The sequence below is a fragment of the Triturus cristatus genome, chromosome 7 (genome assembly GCF_964204655.1).
Source record: "Triturus cristatus chromosome 7, aTriCri1.1, whole genome shotgun sequence".
Lineage (NCBI taxonomy): Eukaryota > Metazoa > Chordata > Amphibia > Caudata > Salamandridae > Triturus > Triturus cristatus.
In genome coordinates, this window is record NC_140590.1 from 1,575,130,767 (window position 1) to 1,575,143,953 (window position 13,187).

The 13,187-nt window shown below is 39.4% G+C and overlaps 1 long non-coding RNA gene across 1 annotated transcript in view; it reads left to right on the forward strand.

Annotated features, from left to right (window-relative positions):
* The first annotated feature begins 7,193 nt into the window (after positions 1 to 7,193).
* The window catches only part of LOC146812418 (uncharacterized), a 124,928-nt gene continuing 118,934 nt past the window's right edge, over positions 7,194 to 13,187 (forward strand). Inside the window, exon 1 of the long non-coding RNA XR_014966858.1 lies at positions 7,194 to 7,242. This is a non-coding gene — a long non-coding RNA (uncharacterized LOC146812418). The remainder of the gene's footprint in view (positions 7,243 to 13,187) is intronic.

Below are 13,187 nucleotides of genomic sequence, written 5' to 3' on the forward strand. Positions count from 1 at the left end.
TGGTATAAATAGATGGGTTCTAAGATTGCAGGGCTATCCATTTCACATGAATGTCTATGTACCTTTACAGTATATAGCTTCAAGGGATATGGAGTTGCCATTAAGAATAGTATATCCAAACTTAGTTATATATACATACTTTCACATTACTGTCATAGTCCCAGGTGCTTATCTCTATTATTTGAATCACAAAGCTTGGAGATAACCACATATATGTATGTATATATAATGAGGAAGGCAGTTGCCGAAACGCGTCTTGTTTTTGTGTTAATACCAATAAATTTGGTTTAAAAAGTCTTCCGTGAGTGCTGGTACTTTATGTATAATGAAGCCAGCATATGCATATATATATATATATTTTTGAATGATTTCCAACTAGTTTCTATTTGGAACGACAGTGTACTCAATGATTGAGTATTTTTTCAATTTTTTCGTCTTGAACTCACTTGTAGTTTGCTGTTTGTCTGTCGCAATTCCATTGGTTTATGCGGGAGGAAGGAAATCAGTTTGCACTATATCTTGCATGGTTGGTTCTCAGCGTGTCATGTGATCAAGGCCGTGGCAACACGGCCGAAACGCGTAATGCCGATCCACATGGAATAAACTTGCACTAATATCTACTTCCGGCGTGCTGTGGTCTGTACCTGTGTTCCTCTAAAAAGTTGGACTTATGGGAACTTGCTTTCTTCATTTATCTACGACAAAGTACGGCGATCTTTGCTTTACAGACCCTCCCCGTATCTTTGAGACTGACTCTTCAATGGCCGACATCGCGGACGCGATATCTCAGTGACCCGGAAGGGAGTAACATTGAGCCAACCCCCCGCAGCCGAGTGATTTGTGTATTGCGGATCTCGGTGGTTTCTCTCGGGACAACGGAGGTCCATGTGAGTCGGAGGACGCCAGCAGACCTATCGGAAACCCTTGAGGGTAAGCCGGGATTTGTATTTATCTTTCTGGCATTTGCGGGCGTGGGGAATACATTGTTCCAAACTACAGGATACCTGCCCGTGATCGGAGGCGGGAACCTGAGTGCCTTATTCCAGTGTTCCATATAATGTCCTCATTGGCAGCCGCACTACGGAACCGAGAGGTCATAGTGGACACTCTTTTTGACAATCTTCCAAATAATGATGCGATACCCGGTGAAAATAATGATACTAATCCTAAAACTGTTACGGACGTTAAAACTCACCTAAAGAAATTAGAAAAACTTCTTCGCACTGAATTAAGCAAATGGTGGGAGAAGCGTTCATTGGAGAAATATAAAGAGGTAGGACGAGTACCACGGGGGTTGAGGGTGCTTATCAACCCCTCTTTTGAGAACCCAAACCCCCTAATGCTTAAGGAATGGGCTACCAATAATCTTGAGGCTTCGATGAATATGGTAACTATACTAATAAAATATGCTGCAATTGACAGAGATGAAATCCTAAAACAGATTGACGCACCTAATCTATTATTGACATCATATGAGCAACAAGATATTATTGCCAAAAGTAGAGGAGAAATTGACTTACGCCTCCAAAAGTATGAAGAATCTATCAAAGCGCGCAAAATATTTAAGTTTGCCAGAGACAAGAGAGATTATGAATCCAGAAGAATTTTTACTTTTGCACGCAAATTTGATAACGTTAAAAGGCAGGCTTTGACACCCAAAACAACTCCAATACCAACAACCAATCTGCGCAATCCTGAAGAAGATGATTTAGATCTCAGTTCAGGTGCTAGCAGCGTTTGCTCAGATGATAGTGGATCAGTTAAAGTGCCTACATCAATTCCAAGCAATTTATCTCCGTCTGAAGAATTAGTTTTTTTTGTAGAACATCGCCGCCAGACCCTGCGGCAAACTACTCAGGCCAAGAGAGGAACAGATGGAGGAATGAATACAGAAAACAAAGATGCAAAGCCAAAAGGAGGAAACAACAGGGGAAGATGGCGAAACATGAAGAAGAAGAACTAAGTATTATCACGACGATGGACAATACTGTTATTAACCTGACAAATGTTTACCTCACGAAAGCTGAGTTAAAACTATTATCTTTGGGTTTGTCATTCTGCCCCAAAAGTCGCTTCAAATATGTTCAAACCAGAATTGACGTTTTCAAGTTTATAAGAAAACTAAAATTATTGAAACACTTCAAACTTAGCAAAGCCTCTAACACTGCTGCCAACATTGCAATCTCTGACAAACCGAGTATACAACTTGCTCCCAGTGATGTGACCAATCTTAAAACAATATGTGCTCTTGTCGACAATTCAGATGATGCTGATTGGTCAACCCAACAACAACTATCTTATCTAGGCACTACTGGAAATTCACCAGCATTGAGCCCTTTCCGCCCAAACTCCACTTTTATTCCACTCATGCCAAAAGATACTTTGGACATTTTTAGTGATTGTGTCATCCAAGATCTTAAAGTGCTGAATCGAAAAATATTAAAAACCAGCAAACATCGATCATATCGTGATCAACAATATTCTATCTTAATGAATAAATTGAAGAGTAACACTGATGTAATCATAACTAAGGCCGATAAGGGAGGCTATGTTGTGCTATGGGCAAAAAGTCAGTATTTACAGGAAGCATACCGTCATTTGAACTATGAATTCTGCCACAATCAATGATACAAGAAAACTAAATGACACCATTCACAAAGAACTTGGGCAATGGAGAAGGGATGGTCTTTTGAATAAAAATGAACACAGTTTTTTGAAAGTTGATTTTCCGATCATTGCGATTTTATATTTTATTCCTAAAGTGCATAAACAACAAGTTCCCATCCCAGGGAGACCTATTATTTCTGCCCAACGTAGTGTTTGTGAAAAAATATCTAAGTACGTGGACTTTTTCCTCCATGAATTTGTTGAAGAATTACCATCATACATCAAAGACACTGGCCATTTCTTATCCACTGTACAAACGGTCACTTGGCAAGAGGGATATATAATCATTGTCATGGACATTTGTTCCCTCTACACAAGCATACGCCATTCAGATGGATTACATGCAGTTAAATTCTACCTCGACAAAAGAAATATCATTTTCCACCAACATAATGTGATGCTGTTACGAATGATAGAGATCTGTCTACATAATAACTACTTTATATTCAATAATGAGCTATTTCAGCAACTGCAGGGCGTAGCCATGGGGGCTTGCTTCTCTCCCAGCTATGTGTGTTTACACGTTGGCTGGTGGAAGGAGCATGTCCTTAGGCACACCCACAGTGAGCTATATGTGGCTCATGTTATACGCTGGTGGAGATTTATCGATGATATCTGCAATATTTGAAATGGGTCCAATGAATCAGCGAATGAGTTTGTGAACTGTGTCAACAATAATGAATTGAATCTTGAATTTACTGCTCCGATCAGTTCAGACCGAGTTCAAATTCTTGATGTGGAATTGTATATCAATAATAACAGCATACAAACTAAATTACATCGTAAAAGCACAGCCGGTAATGCTATACTACATGCCCAAAGTTCTCACTCTTATCACCTGCTTAAAAGTATCCCTTACGGGGAATTTCTTCGCATCAATCGAATATGCAGTTCAGAATCAGATTGTATCACTTGCCAGAATGAATCCCTTTTAAGATTTTTAGCCCGTGGGTATAAAAGAAAGGACCTAGAAAGAGCATTAGCTAAAGCGTAGTGATTATTTTGAGATGGTCACTAGAAAGACTACCCACAGAGCTGTTTTAAGCACTAGCATTGAGCCTAGTGATCCTGACCCTGTTCGGCTCATCATGACCTTCAGTAGTCAGGACAAAGATTTAAGGAAACTCATTTATAAAAACTGGCCTATAGTGAAAACTGACTTAACCATGTCACAACTAGTGCCTAATTTACCTCAGATCACATTCAGACGAGCACCTTCTATGAGGGATGCTTTGGTGAGGACCAGCCCTGAGGTTACTACTATTAATACCTGGTTATCTAATCGTAAGGTTTTTTTTAAATGCAGTTCTTGTCAAGCTTGCAAGTTTGGCACCAACACCTTTGAATTCATGAATGCATTTAAACAAACTCCCACTAGTATTAAGGGATTCTTCACGTGTAAAACAGATCATGCAGTGTATATACTTGAATGCTCTTGCAAAATAAAGTATATTGGCAGCACGAAATTACAGGTATCTGCACGGATTTTACAACATCTTCGTGCCATTGTCAACTCTGATCCTAGTTACCCTGTAGCACGCCATTTTAAACTAGTTCATCACAACAATTTGAATGAGTTAAATTATTTTGTGATTGATGCGGTACCTAAACTAACGAGGGGAGGCAACAGGGAAAAACGTCTTAGACAGCTAGAATCCCATTAGATACTACTATTAGATACAAAGATGCCCAATGGCCTTAAACACTAGGGAAGATATGCACAACATTTTATGATACTGTGAGAATTAGTTATCGTTAGTTTCTGTGGCATGATTGATGCATCCATCTTGATTATTTTTTTTGACTATGTAATATTATATTGTTAGCTTTCATTCTATCGCTCTTTTAGCCGGTCCGTGCTTTGGTTTTAACCTAATTTTAACCTATCAGTTGTGATTGGGCTTTTACTGAGGTTGCGTACCTGGAATTTTAGACGATTTTATGGAGGCCACAATATTTATTACTTCAGGGTTTTAGCACTTCAAGGCACAAATCTCATCTACTAGACTACTCTTTTTTTGCTGCTATTACTTTGCTATTTGCACATGTTTTGCTGATTTTGCACAGGTGCACTTGCACTTTATGATATGTACAGTTGATTTTATCTTGTGGTACATTAATAGCTTTTGAAGAATGTTTTAAAAATCATTATGTTTTTAGCTTGATTCAACCCCAATATTTATTGCACTTGCACTTTATTGGGTGTTAGCACAGTCCCATCTTCAATTCATTGTTAGTGGATGAGATATTTTATGCTATAATCAGCTATCTATTGATCATAGTGATATATATATATATATTTTATGCTCTTCATGTTTAGAATTTGGTTATAAACCACATGAGATCCATCAATATACTATTACTGTGCCCTATCACAAGCATCATGAAATCAGCAGTATTAAGCGATATGACAAAAAATGAGAGGGGGCGTGTTTAAATTTGTCGTTTAATTTAAATAATACGTTTTTGGATTTGAATGTTTATTTGAGAGGAACGCTATGGCCTCATATATTTTCTTTACTCATTTTTAGGTTTTTTCCTTTCCTCCCCCTGTACATGTTCTTGTATATTCCGCCTTTTACTCTTTGGACCTATCTATGTATGAAATAGAGGCCAATTCATTTTACCTGTGGAATTGTGATTAGTGTAAAATCAGGGCTTTATGATGTTAATTTTTAACCACTATGGTATTATTTTTGAATGATTTCCAACTAGTTTCTATTTGGAACGACAGTGTACTCAATGAATGAGTATTTCTTCTATTTGTTTGCCTTGAACTCACTTGTAGTTTGCTGTTTGTCTGTCACAATTCCATTGGTTTATGCGGGAGCAAGGAAATCAGTTTGCACTATATCTTGCATGGTTATATATATATTACCTACTGACGGTCGCCAGTAGGTAGTTATAGTTAGGACCTATTTTCCATAGGAAATCCGCAACATTCTATTCGGAATAACTTTGGCGCCCGTTGACGAATCTTCGCGAAATTTTCAAAACTTTTGGCCAGCTCCGGTCCGCTCCTATCCTGAAAGTCTTGGGATGATTCGTGTAGCGGGGGCTGAGAAAAAAGGGGGGTCCCAAAACGTGTTTTCCCCATGCAATTTCCCATAGGACCTTTAGCCGCAGCTACAGCCCGAACTGCTGAACGGAATTACACCAAATTTGGCAGAAAGGTAGATCTTGGTTCAGAGTCATGCCTTTTGCTTAAATGGTGTAAATCCGTGCAGTAGTTCCTGAGAAATCAAAAGTAAAATCACATATATATCTGGGTGAAGCCTAACCACACATCTCATCGTGAGATCTGATTGGCTATCAGCACTTCATCCAAGAAGTGTTGGCAGCCATCTTGGAACCAATATACATGATAGCACCTCATTAAAAAGCATTGCAGTTAATAGAAGGTTTTAAGACTTTAGTTACATTATAAATCATTTGTTGATGGTACCATACTCATTTTAGGAATTGTGGTATGTTCTAAGGTGATTTTACCATGTGAAAAAGCCTTCTGCTGGGATATCATGAATCATGTTTGAGAGAAAACTATTTTCTCATGGTTTTCCCACAGAGGTTTGGAAGGTGATCTATAAGCTAAACTGAGAGCATATTTTCTGTAAATTCACATTATCTTTCTCAGTCATGTGAGAATGAAGTCTGACATTCTCAGTAAAATATGTACATCCAACAAGGGCAGAGACTGTCAGTTGATTCCTTTGTGTTCTACTGCAGCTTCCCAGAGTGTTCCATAGAACAACTGGAGCGCTAACAGTCCTACTTATGATAAACGTATGGCACACCTGAAGCCATCTTGATTGGAATAAAGTGGTAACTCTTAAAACATTTAATTTAAAAAGGAACAAGATGAGGGGGTTTATTTTGCCATAGAAAGTATGATTAGTGCTGCAGAAAGAAAAATTAGGGCACATTTTGAGTGACTTCTCAAATCCTCTTCTATTTCATTAAAAAATTCTGACATGCAGACTGAAACATGCAATTTCAATACCAGCAGCAGACTTCCCTGGTGAGCAGTAGCTTTACTACAGTGATCTAATGAGCAACTAGAGTGCTAACATTCTGAATTTATGGCAAATGTGTGACACATCTGAATGCCTTATTGATGGAATCAAAGTAAAACACTGAAAGTATTCCTACTGAGGAGACTGTAGTAAATGAGGAAATTAGGAAACTTAATAACAAATAAGTCTCCCAAGATGGCCACCAGAGACAAAAGAGCCCAAATGTAGCACAAATATCACCCAGATGTAGCCCAAGTATAGCCCAATGACAGAATGTCCCGAGTGTTTTAAAGAACAACTAGAGCGCTAACAGTCGTACGTATGGCAAGAAGTATGGCACACCTGAAGCCATCTTGATTGGAATAAAGTGGTAACACTTAAAACATTTACTTTGAAAAGGAACAAAATTAGGGGGTTCATTTTGCCATAGAAAGTATGATTAGTGCTGCAGAAAGAAAAACTAGGGCACATTTTGACTTCTCAAATCCCCTTCTATTTCATTAAAGAATTCTGACATGCAGATTGAAACATGCACTTTGAATACCAGCAGCAGACTTCCCTGGTGAGTAGTAGCTTTACTACAGAATTTATTGCAAATGTGTGACACATCTGAATGCCTTCTTGATGGAACCAAAGAAAACAAGCATTGAAAATGCAATAGGTCTCGCCCTCGTTTAAGTTAAAGCAATTCTGTATGTAAATAGGTGGCTTTTTATCTTTGCTTTTATTAGTGTTTTTCAAACTTTCATGTACATAACATGCATATATGTATATGTATGCATGCATTTATATTTGTATTTATATAGATATGCAGATTATATATATGTTTATACATGTATGTATATATATACACATACATATATATATAAATGCATATACATATATATGCATATATATATGCATATGTGTGCGTGTAGAGAGAGGTAGAAAGAGGTAGAGAGGTAGAGGTGTAGAGGTAGAGAGGTAGAGGTAGAGAGGTAGAGGTAGAGAGTAGTAGAGAGAGAGGTAGAGAGTAGAGGATGAGCAATAGAGAGTAGAGAGTGAGTAGTAGAGAGTGAGTAGGAGAGAGTAGTAGAGAGTGAGTAGTACAGAGTAGTAGAGAGTGAGTAGTAGAGAGTAGTAGAGAGTGGGTAATAGAGAGTGAGTAGTAGAGAGTAGTAGAGAGTGAGTAGTAGAGTGAGTAGTAGAGAGTAGTAGAGAGTGAGTAGTAGAGGGTAGTAGAGAGTGAGTAGTAGAGTGTGAGTAGTAGAGAGTGAATAGTAGAGTGAGTAGTAGAGAGTAGTAGAGAGAGTAGTAGAGACTGAGTAGTAGAGAGTAGTAGAGAGTGAGTAGTAGAGAGGGAGCAGTAGAGAGAGAGTAGTAGAGAGTGAGTAGTAGAGAGTAGTAGAGAATGAGTAGTAGAGATGGTAATGGGAGTAGTCCACAACCTTGTTGCCTTCCCTTCTCTGCACCTACATCCCGCTGGCCCCTGTCCATGTAACAACACTTCCTGCCCAAGCACTGTGCATTTTCTTCTGCTTTGTCGACTGTATAAGTATCTGCGAATTGCATATTTGAAACCTCTGTTTACCAAATTTGGAGTAAGGTCAATTCGTGACTGCATGAGTTTGCTTTTTAATTTACGTCACCCTGATGTGTGTTTTTATACGGCTACCTTTCTTCTTAAATCAATTAATGCAAGGAAAAGTATGCTTTTTTAACTGTTTTAAATTGATGTATTTCTTGTTTTTGACTGCTGTTTTATATTGTTGTCCTTTTAATGCAGTGCTTTTATGAACTTGTTTTTTGTTCGAATAAAGCCTTATGAAATGAAATGAATGAGTAGTAGAGAGAGAGAGTAGTAGGGAGTAGCAGAGTAGTAGAGAGTGAGTAGTAAAGAGTAGTAGAGAGAGTAGTAGAGAGTGAGTAGTAGATAGAGAGTAGTAGAGAGTGAGTAGTAGAGAGTAGTAGAGAGTGAGTAGTAGAGAGTGAGTAGTAGAGAGAGAGTAGTAGAGTAGTAGAGAGTGAGTAGTAGAGAGTGAGTAGTAGAGAGTAGTGGAGTAGTAGAGAGTGAGCAGTAGAGAATAGTAGAGAGTGAGTAGTAGAGTGAGTAGTAGGGAGTAGTAGAGATTGAGTAGTAGAGAGCAAGTAGTAGAGAGTGAGTAGTAGAGAGTAGTAGAGAGTGAGTAGTAGAGAGAGAGTAGTGGAGAGTGAGTAGTAGAGACAGTAGTAGAGAGTAGTATAGAGTAGTAGAGAGAGTAGTAGAGAGTGAGTAGTAGAGAGAGTAGTGTAGAGTAGTAGAGAGTGAGTAGTAGAGTGAGTAGTAGCGAGTAGTAGAGAGCAAGTAGAGAGTGAGTAGTGGAGAGCGAGTAGTAGATAGTAGTAGAGAGTGACTAGTAGAGAGAGAGTAGTAGAGAGTGAGTAGTAGAGAGTAGAAGAGTGAGTAGTAGAGAGTGAGTAGTAGAGAGAGTGTAGTAGAGAGTGAGTAGTATAGAGTAGTAGCGAGTGAGTAGTAGAGAGTGAGTAGTTTAATTTAAAAGGAACACAATGAGGGGGTTCATTTTGCCATAGAAATTATTATTAGTGCGGAAAAAATAAAAATTAGGGCACATTTTGAGTGACTTCTCAAATCCTCTTCTATTTCATAAAAAAATTCTGACATGCAGACTGAAACATGCACTTTCAATACCAGCAGCAGACTTCCCTGGTGAGCAGTAGCTTTACTACAGTGATCTAATGAGCAACTAGAGTGCTACCATTCAGAATTTATGGCAAATGTGTGACACATCTGAATGCCTTCTTGATGGTCCCAAAGTAAACAAGCATTGAAAATGCAATAGGTCTCACCCTTGTTGAAGTTAAAGCAATTCTGTTTGTAATTAGGTGGCTTTTTAGCTTTGCTTGTATTCGTGTTTTTCAAACTTTCATGTACATAACATGCATATGTATGCATATATCCCAAAATTTCGTAGCCAGTAAATGCGCTCTCAGTAAAACAAAACTCCACAGCCAGTTACAAAAAGAGGTGTTTAATACGACGCATTTCAGCTCCTGGCAGAGCCTTGGTCACGTAATTACGTGACCAAGGCTCTGCCAGGAGCTGAAATGCATCATATTAAACACCTCTTTTTGTGACTGGCTGTGGAGTTTTGTTTTACTGAGAGCGCATTTACTGGCTATGAAATTTTGGGATATATCAGCCGGCTGGCTTCGCCGGCATATGCACCACCTCTCTCGGGTCCCAGACGATCAGAAGAAGCGTGATTTTGGAAATGTATGCATATATGTATATGTATGCATGCATTTATATTTATATAGATATGCAGATTATATATATATGTTTATATATGTATGTATATATATATATATACACACATATATATAAATATATATGCATATATATGTGCATATGTGTGCGTGTAGAGAGAGGTAGAGAGGTAGAGGTGTAGAGGTAGAGGTGTAGAGGTAGAGAGGTAGAGGTAGAGAGGTAGAGAGAGGTAGAGAGTAGAGAGCGATTAATAGCGAGTAGAGAGTGAGTAGTAGAGAGTAGTAGAGAGTAGTAGAGAGAGTAGCAGAGAGTGAGTAGTAGAGAGTAGTAGAGAGTAGTAGAGTGAGTAGTAGAGAGTGAGTAGTAGAGAGTGAATATTAGAGAGTGAGTAGTAGAGAGTGAGTAGTAGAGAGTAGTAGAGAATGAGTAGTGGAGAATGAGTAGTAGAGAGAGAGTAGTAGAGAGTGAGTACTAGAGAGTAGTAGAGAGAGAGTAGTAGAGAGTAAGTAGTAGAGAGTGATTAGTAGAGAGAGAGTAGTAGAGAGTAGTAGAGAGAGAGTAGTAGAGATTGAGTAGTAGGGAGTAGTAGAGAGTAGTAGAGAGTGAGTAGTAGAAAGAGAGTAGTAGAGTAGTGGAGAGTGAGTAGTAGAGTAAGTAGTAGTGAGTAGTAGAAAGTGAGTAGTAGAGTGAGTGCTAGAGAGTAGTAGAGAGCGAGTAGTAGAGAGGAAGTAGTAGAGACTGTGTAGTAGAGAGTGAGTAGTAGAGAGTGAGTAGTAGATAGAGTAGTAGAGAGTGAGAAGTAGAGAGAGTAAGAGAGAGTAGTAGAGAGTGAGTAGTAGAGTGAGTAGTAGAGAGTAGTTGAGAGCGAGTAGTAGATAGTGAGTAGTGGAGAGTGAGCAGTAGAGAGTAGTAGAGGTTGAGTAGTACAGAGTGAGTAGTAGAGAGTAGTGGAGTGAATAGTAGAGAGTGAGTAGTAGAGTAGTAGAGAGTGAGTGGTAGAGAGTAGGAGAGAGTAGTAGAGTGAATAGTAGAGAATAATAGAGAGTGAGTAGTAAAGAGAGTAGTAGAGAGTAATAGAGTAGTAGAGAGTGAGTAGTAGAGAGTCAGTAGTAGAGAGAGTAGTAGAGAGTCGTAGAGAGCGAGTAGTGGAGAGTGAGTTGTGAAGAGTGAGTAGTAGAGAGCGAGTAATAGAGAGTGAGTAGTAGAGAGTGAGTAAGAGAGCGAGTAGTAGAGAGTGAGTAGTAGAGAGTGAGTAGTAGAGAGTGAATAGAAGAGAGTGAGTAGTAGAGAGAGAGTAGTAGAGAGTGAGTAGTAGAGAGTAGTAGAGTGAGTAGTGGAGAGTGAGTAGTAGAGAGAGAGTAGTAGAGAGTGAGTAGTAGAGTAGTAGAGAGTGAGTGGTAGAGAGTAGTAGAGAGTAGTAGAGTGAGTAGTAGAGAGTCATAGAGAGAGTAGTAGAGAGTGAGTAGTAGAGAGTAGTAGCGAGTGCGAGTGAGTAGTAAAGAGTAGTAGAGAGTGAGTAGTAGAGTAGTAGAGAGTGAGTGGTAGGGAGTAGTAGAGTGAGTAGTAGAGAGTTAAAAGGAGAGAGTGATTAGTAGAGAGTAGTAGAGAGTGAGTAGTAGAGAGTAGTAGCAAGTGAGTAGTAGAGAGTGAGTAGTAGAGAGTAGTAGAGAGTGAGTAGTAGAGAGTGAGTTGTAGAGAGTAGTAGAGAGTGAGTAGAGAGTGAGTAGTAGAGAGTGAGTAGTAGAGAGAGAGTAGTAGAGAGTGAGTAGTAGAGTAGTGGAGAGTAGTCAGTGTCAGTCAGTCAGTGTCAGTCAATCAGTGGCAATCAGTGTCAGTCAATCAGTGTCAGTCAGTGTAAGTCTTTGTCAGTCAGTCAGTCAGTGTCAGTCAGTCAGTGTCAGTCAATCAGTGTCAGTCAGTCAGTTTCAGTCAATCAGTGTCAGTCAGTGTCAGTCAATCAGTGTCAGTCAGTGTCAATCAGTCAGTGTCAGTCAGTCAGTGTCAGTCAGTCAGTGTGAGCTAGAGCAGCTCTGCTGACCGGGTTCTCTGGCTCTAAAGCAGGTCTGCTGACCTGGTTCTCTGGCTCTAGAGCAGCTCTGCTAACCTAGTTCTTAGGCTACAGAGCAGCTCTGCTGATCTGGTTCTCTGGCTCTAAAGCACCTCTGCTGACCCAGTCCTATGGCTTAAAGCAGTTCTGCTGACATGGTTCTCTGGCTCTAGAGCAGCTCTGCTGACCTGGTTCTCTCCCTCTAGAGCAGCTCTGCTGACCTGGTTCTCTCCCTCTAAAGCAGCTCTACTTACCTGGTTTCTCTGGCTCTACAGCAGCTCTGCTGACCTGGTTCTCTGGCTCTAGAGCAGCTCTGCTGACCTGGTTCTTAGGCTCTAGAGCAGCTCTGCTGACCTGGTTCTCTGGCTCTAAAGCAACTCTGCTGACCTGGTTCTATGGCTCTAAAGCAGCTCTGCTGATTTGGTTCTCTGGCTCTAGAGCAGCTCTGCTGACCTAGTTGTTAGGCTCTACAGCAGCTCTGCTGACCTGGTTCTCTGGCTCTACAGCAGCTCTGCTGACCTGGTTTTCTGCATTCACGATGCACGCACCCGACTTCGCGAAAATATATTTAAAAATAATATGTTTATTATAAGTACAAATATATTATTTTTATGAATATCTTACATAATCTCTTGCCCTAATATGTATATTAAAGACACATACATATCATTTTGGACATTTTTTTTTGCGGGAGTCGTGCACCCAGCGCGCTCCAGGACGTATATGATGTCACGCGGGACCCGCAACCGCGCAAACATCTTGTACCGTAATGCCCATGTGTTGCGAATGCACGGGAGCAGGAGTCGCGGACTGGTCGCATACCAATCGCGCACATCACCTGATATTAAATGTATATGATGTAACTGAAAAACACGCAGACGTCGCACACCATACGCGGCTCCTTCATGACTTTTCTAAAATGGGGGCTAGAATGCGCGCACCCACCGTGATGTGTACGCTTTGAGTGCGCGACTCCGAAAAAAAATTGAAAATAATATAAATATATTAAAATAAAAAATGAAAACAAGAAAATTAATCAATATTTCAGTTTAATTGTTTTTTAAATTTGTTTTTTTGCAATTTAAAAAAAATATATATAATGTTATTTAATGAATAAAATATTTATAAATAAACAGTTAAAAAACTCAATACAAAAAAATAGGTATAACTACTATCACACTTAAAAATTAGCATTTAAAAAACCTTTGAAATT